Genomic DNA, 7,070 nt, shown 5'->3' on the forward strand with positions numbered 1-7,070 from the left:
AAATTAGTTCAAGTAGGGTGAGTAACGACCAGGCAACAATTTCAGAATAATTAACGTCTCAATACTGAATGGCAATGATACATTTTGAACAAGAGGACATGCTTCTGGTCTATGAGTCCTTCAGGGACTCATGAAATAGAAAATGTTTTGCAAATGAGCAGAGAACAACGACGGGTGCAAGCAGAGGAAACAATACGAAAGTACTGCTTTATGAAGTTAGGGACAGGTTGCAGCGTGCCAGCGGCACAGCAAACACAGTTACAGTGATTCTGGTTATTTTCTGTTGCCAATACCATGTTCTATCAGAACAGGATTCCACCTCCAAGATACTCTTCATAAAAAGAAAACATTTCAAGACTTTCAGTGTTACAGTTATACCAATGAAGGCCCAAATCCTAGACATATGGGAGGCACTGAATTCTCAGGGGTCAAGTTACCAATAATGGCTTCCATATTTGTGGCCTTTTCCCTTCAGGAAATACATTAAAAAAAAGCCTCATGGAATAAGTAGGTAAATAAGTACCTTAACCATTAGTCATTTACCATATCTTTTTTTTAACTCATCTTTTACTCCCACATCAGGAATCCACTGTGTGCTACTAACATTTTAGCTGACAGCTGTTAGATTTAGTAAAACTTGCTTGTGATTCATTATTCATGTTCTCAAACACCCTCAGAGATAAATTCCAATGAAGCTCAAAGATTCATCCGAATGGCTGCTGAAATGACATTTGATAGCATAGGAGTGTGTTGAACATGTCTGATGCTATGTTATTATAATGCTCTTACAAAACTTGTAAGATATTCTATTACTAGTAAGATGCATGTTATGCAAGACTGTCATCAAACATAATTATCTTCAGAGGAAAAGGTAAAGGCCAAAGTATGACAGAGCAAACTGATTTGCTGCAAAATCTGACTAAAAACCTATTGCCCGTGGAGGACTGGCAAGATGTTCTTGAGCCCAAAGTCATAAGAAGCTGCCTTATCAATCAGAATTTGTAAGTGATGGGGAAGGAAGCAACTCATATGAAACAAAACAAGCTGTTTATATTCAGTGTTTACAGTGTGAAGTGGTGTGAAAAAGTTGATGTAATTTGTTTGCTTGCTTTGTCTTTTTCAAGGCTTTTCTGTCTTTCTGTGAAATGTTTGTCTCCAGCCAGTAACTTTTATGGGTAGGATCTGTAAGAGTATCGTGTACGTACAGAGTCGTATCTCATGTTTCTGTCAATGGAAGCCTGTAGAGAAGTATAATTCTGTTCATGTTCCCATGTTTATCTTGCTTAAAGGTACAAATTTAAAATCTCTTTAAAGGATTGCGGAATTTTTTTAACATTCATAGGCCTCAGGTTTGTAATACGTTCAACAATTTTTTCAATGCCCAGGATAATCTCTGTGTGTCCTCTTTCTAACATGCGTGTCTGACCTTGCTTATACATATAAAGGCTTTATTTTCTGTCACCATAAATATGGATAAGCATATGACTCAGTTCAATCTTTGAACAAATGTTCTCATTACTTCCTACATCTGTGGATGAATCATGGTCCTTGCTATTCCCTTATACTGGACAATGAAGACTGGAATAGCTTTTAGTGTGGTTAATGGTCTAAGAATGTGGAAAGAAGAGGGAACTTCTGCAGAAGTGTGGATTTGAAATTTGCTGAATCGTCACCTTGAATATGGCAAGGAAACATGAGCAATGACTAAGATGGCAGCCTGAGGGCTGCAACATAAGAAATCACAGTATGCATTTAATGCATCTCTATTTCTACTTACATAGATTTAACAGTATCACAAGATACTTACATAGCAACAAAATAATAACGATAAATTATGTAATAATTGTCTTTTTAATGTTATTGGCATGACTCAACTGTAAGACTCAGGAAGACAAATTCTTCTTTAGGTACATATTTCAGTAACTTCATACTTGAAATTCTTCGTATTTTAGAAATTATTTTGGAAATATTCTAATTGGAAAGTTTTATGGGCAGACTGCATTCGGTGTACATTTAAATGGACTCAGTCTCCTCAATTTTGACCTGCTATAACAGAAATATTTCTAGCACTTTTAAACCCAGTCTTATTCAAGCAATCACCCAACTGGTAACTGCAGGAGGAGTATTTATATATATAATTGTACATGCCTATCTACAGTTGTATTTCTGTTTTGAGCACAAGGCAGCAGACCAATTTTAAAAAAATATGTTGAGAACGGTGTTCTTTTCCTATTGGAAATCTATTCCATGTAATTTCTTTAGTGTTAGTCACTCCCTGCTTCCTCTTAGATATCTCCACATTCTCTGCCTGCAGCACAAGAAAGGTATTTTAGTTTAGTTTAAAATGCATCTGTTGGCTGATAATCTCAATTCCCAGAAATGTGGCTTAAAGAAGCACTGTTGGGTGAATACTTGTATCAACTCAAGACCAGTTCTACAACACTTCAGATCCCACCTTCAGAGCCAAAAAGGAAAAATGAAAGATCTATGGTTCATGTGGATTCATGAATAACTTCGTCTATAATTCTGTTCAAAATCAATTGAAAGTACAGAGCAGTGCTTCTAAACCCAGCTCACCAAGATCAATATATCACCATTAATCAGCACTAGATCATATGCTCCAGGGGATGGAACATGCTTCAGGTGGCACAAGGTCTGCTGAGTAACGATGAAATTGTAGGTGGATAATAGTAACTAGATATCTTCGGATCATTCTTCCCATTTATATTGTTAAAAGGGGAAAGGTGCAATAGCATCATTAATCTGCACTAGCTGTGAGGTCTTCCGGTACCTGTTCCATTACCAGCAAGGTTTTTTTTTCACTGATCATCTCTAACGCTACTAGCAACATTTCATTGCATATCTCCAGACAAATTAATTATGAAGATATCTTAATTGCACTAGTCATAATAAAATCAATTGATAATTATAGACTAGTCATAATTACTTCTAAAGAAGTTTCATTTTAATTCAAAATTCATTAAGCTGACATAAATGGGCACTTTGTGTAAAGTACTTTTGCTTAATAATGAAAACAAATCCTTTGATTTTGAGCAAGATTGTCCGTTTTGCTAACAGTTTATTTCAGAAATTACTGGTTTTCTTGTACTGAACATGTTTTTATTCAACAAGAAATTGTCAGTAAAAGTGGTACATACTTAGAACCTCAGGTAGACTTTTGCAGAAAAAGCTCTCTTGATTTTTGCCAGGAAAACTATGTATTTGAGACAGGAGAATGGAAACCAGAAAAATTCTAGCTTCTCTTTGGTCCCACTCTATGTTTAAACAGTATACCTAACCTAAGGACAATCACTAAAGGCATATAATTAAAAGCCTTTTTGATATTACATTACATTATGTTATGTTACATTATATTACGTTACATTATGTTATGTTACGTGCTTACCATGCCTCTTAGAGTAGGATTTATTTTTTTATTAGGCTTGAGCTAAAAGCACGATCTTTAACCTAAAGAAGCCATCAACAGACACATCTGGTTTTTTCTGGCATAGGTATATTCCTTGATGGAAGTGTCTGCCCATGTAAGGAGCTGTAGCAGTGAAAAACTTATTGGAAAGAGAGCTACTAGCCAAACAAATAATTTAGGAATCAAAATATTTAAACACGTTGAAGTGTAACTCTGACACAATGAACATATTTAATAATTTCTGGAACTAGATAGGCAACTCTATAGATTATGTCCATTTAGAAATTAAATTGCCTGAAAAACTTCTGGAAGCTCTCTAATGAGTGATAGAGTGTTGCGTTCTTTTAGTTTAATTCAGGCAAGCAGAAGTAGCTATCTGTACCTATTTATGGAGATCGTTATTACTATTTGCTCTGGAGACAGACTGAAAATACAAGAATCAATTCTGTATTGATGTATTTAGATGATGTCTAGTTTTCAACAGCAATATGATTATCTGCTTCTGCTGAGAATGGTATTTCTTTTAATCTTATCATGAAACAGTCTAAGCATGAGATTATAAACCTGGCTGCATCTGATTGTGATGTGTAGGTGAAATTTAGGAAATTATAATGTCTTACAAGAAAGCAGAGATGGAAACGCTTAAGCTTAGGCAGAAGCCTTCAGGGGTACTAGATTTTGGGGAGGGAAGTGCCTTTTCCTGTTCCTGAGAAGTTCTAGAGGTAAAAAAGTCTTCTAAAAGTCTTGCTGAAAAGACAAAGAAATGTTTCATCATGAATAGTAAAATTAAAAGACAGTTTCAGGAAGAGATCTAATCTGACCCTGTCCCATAAAACACTTTATTTTAATTGATTTGAATCTTGATGTAAAAGTTCTGGACAGTTACCACAAAACGGACAATAAACTGTAAAACTTCAAATATTAACCAGTTTCTAGGTTCTTTTCTTAGCAAATATATTGGATTTACTTTGAACTTGCACTTAAGTCACTAATAATAAAAGTAAAAAGTAATGGTAACTGGGAAATGAGAACGGACTGAAGACTGAAAAGTTCCAGTCAAATAGTCATGCAGTCAGTGATTCATCAGTTCTCTTTTCCAGATTGGTAACAATCTCTTATTTTCTGAAAACACTGATGCCTAAATGAGACCTCAGAAGGGACCTCTGGAGGTCATCTTGCGCAACCCCCTTGCTCAAGCAGGGCCACCTAGAACAGGTTGCCCAGGGCTGGGTCCAGATGGCTTTGAATATCTCCAACGATGGAGGCTCCACGACCTTTCTGGGCAACCTGGTGCAGGTGCTTGGTCACCCTCACAACAAAAAGTGTTTCTTGATGTTCAGGTGGGCCCTCCTGTGTTTTATTTTGTGCCCATTGCCTCTGGCCCTGTCACTGGGCACCACTGAGAAGAGCCTGGCTCCATCTTTTTTACACCCTCCCTTCAGGTATTTGTACACATTGATGGGATCCCCCTGAGCCTTCTCTTCTCCAGGCTGAACAGTGCCAGCTCTCTCAGCCTTTCCTTATATGAGAGATGCTCCATGCTCTTAATCATCTTAGAGGCCCTTCACTGGATTCTCCCCACTATGTCTCTCTTACCAGAGCGCCCCAAACAGGACGCAATACTCCAGGTGTTACTGATAGCAGTTTCATGAGATTTGAATACTTTTGCAGGTATGAATGCTCCAGGAGGTTATCTGATCATTGAGAAGATTCAGGCTTTCTACCATCAGTAGCTCATCCAACAGCTGCAGATTTATACCATTCCACCTTTTTCTGTTCAGAAATAAAATGGAAATGAAGCAGTAGAGCAGAAGCATCCAGCATTGGGCATGAAAGCCAGAGGTGTAATACCAGACTTTGTGCACCTGTAGTCTCATCACCTGCCTGACCAGTACAGCAAATCTTGTGTTGCTGTCTGCTGCTGAGGCAAGCTGACTGCACAACTGGGTCTGAAAACACTTCCAATGTCAGAAAGATCACAAAGACACTTTCAAAGTCTATTACATCAAACTGAAAAATTTGGAAGTATATTGATGGGGACAGTCAAGGAGACTAATTCTTTAAATTGGAAAGGTTTAAATATCTTTGGATTACTATGGCAAGGAAGTAAGAAGGTTTACTTCTATATTATTTGGAAAAGTAGAAAAAAAAATTTAGAAGGAATGGAAATATGGCAGGACTTGGGATCATCAAATCCAGCTCCTGTTCCTGCTTGCAACTATGTAAAACAATTATTTCAGAAACTTACCTCTTTATAAGCTTAAAGCTCAAAAGTTTCTTCCCCCAGGACAGGAAGATGATTATAGAATGATTTTCAACTTCTTTATCATTAGTTTTAACTACTGCTTCATAGAAAGAAATTCCTTATAGATTTTCTGAGTTCCCTAACTTAAAGAGTTGTCTTACCCCCAACGGATTCTAAAAGATACTCTTGCACACTCCTACCCTATACTTTGTGAATCTAGCTGCATTCTGTTAGACCCTTCATATAAGACACATTTTCTATTCCTCTTATCATCCAAGCAGCACCTATTGCAATTTGACCTCATCTTCCTTGAACATCACTGATCACAATTTGTCCTTGCTGTTGTAATTATCAGAAATAGACAGGCCTGAAACAGGAATGTTTGGATAAGAATTCTGAATGGAACTTTTAATACAGATATAAGAATAGATTAATTATCCTGCAAAAGTCTGAGGCACCAGCTTTATAGATGGTGGATAGATGTTATTAGTTGTTCTCTCTTCAGCTATAGGCAGTGTATCGAAAAACTGTGACTAAGACCTGAGTAATAACTGAGAGACAAGTTGGATGGCAGAATTGTATCAAACGAAGATCATGGCTGTAATAAAATCACTTTCCATAGATTTAATAGAGCATAAATGTATCACATGATCATAAGAATGGTGAGGGCATCGGCACAGGATGGCACAAAATCTGTCAATAGCTCTAATAAGCTCAGCACAGGTGCTGTTAAGTTGCATATTGTTAAAGTAAAAAAAGGATAGTTAAAACTATTTAACTTTTTGACATTCAAGCTGTTAAAGATGATTAAATGTAATGTAGCAGTAGCTATAGGGCATGTAAAGATCATAAAAAGATGAAAGAGACATGGCGTGATAACCCAACAGTGCATCAGCAGTAATGGCAGAACAGTAATAGTCTACATATTCTTCATACAGCTCCCTTGCTGCTCAAAATCCTCTCTGTCATGGACTAGATTAATGAAACTGAGAAGAACTTTATAAAGGTAGCACTTTGCTGCTAAAAACTGTTAACTATCTAATCTTTCTGTGACACTGATGCTACCTTTTCACACTGTAAATTCTTTCTTAGAAGAATTCTTCATTTTCTGTGTACCTAGAGACCTTGATTGTTATAAATTACTTGTGCTCTATACCTGGTAGTTTCGTTTAATCCTACTACTTATTCATCTGTCAGTTGACATCGAAAAAACCCCACACAAAAGACCACGAAACCAAACCAAAAGAAAACCATGCAAAGGGCTGGATTCTGACAGCTTTTCCCTTCCACTAGAAAGTTGTGGCCTGTTTCTGTGAACTGGTTTGAATTTTCTGAATATCTGTTTCTTCCTTGGAACTTAAATTTAAATTAAAACAATGTGCTCCTGTTGGAGTGCTT

This window comes from Phalacrocorax aristotelis, chromosome 4, assembly GCF_949628215.1.
Source record: "Phalacrocorax aristotelis chromosome 4, bGulAri2.1, whole genome shotgun sequence".
Taxonomy (NCBI): domain Eukaryota; kingdom Metazoa; phylum Chordata; class Aves; order Suliformes; family Phalacrocoracidae; genus Phalacrocorax; species Phalacrocorax aristotelis.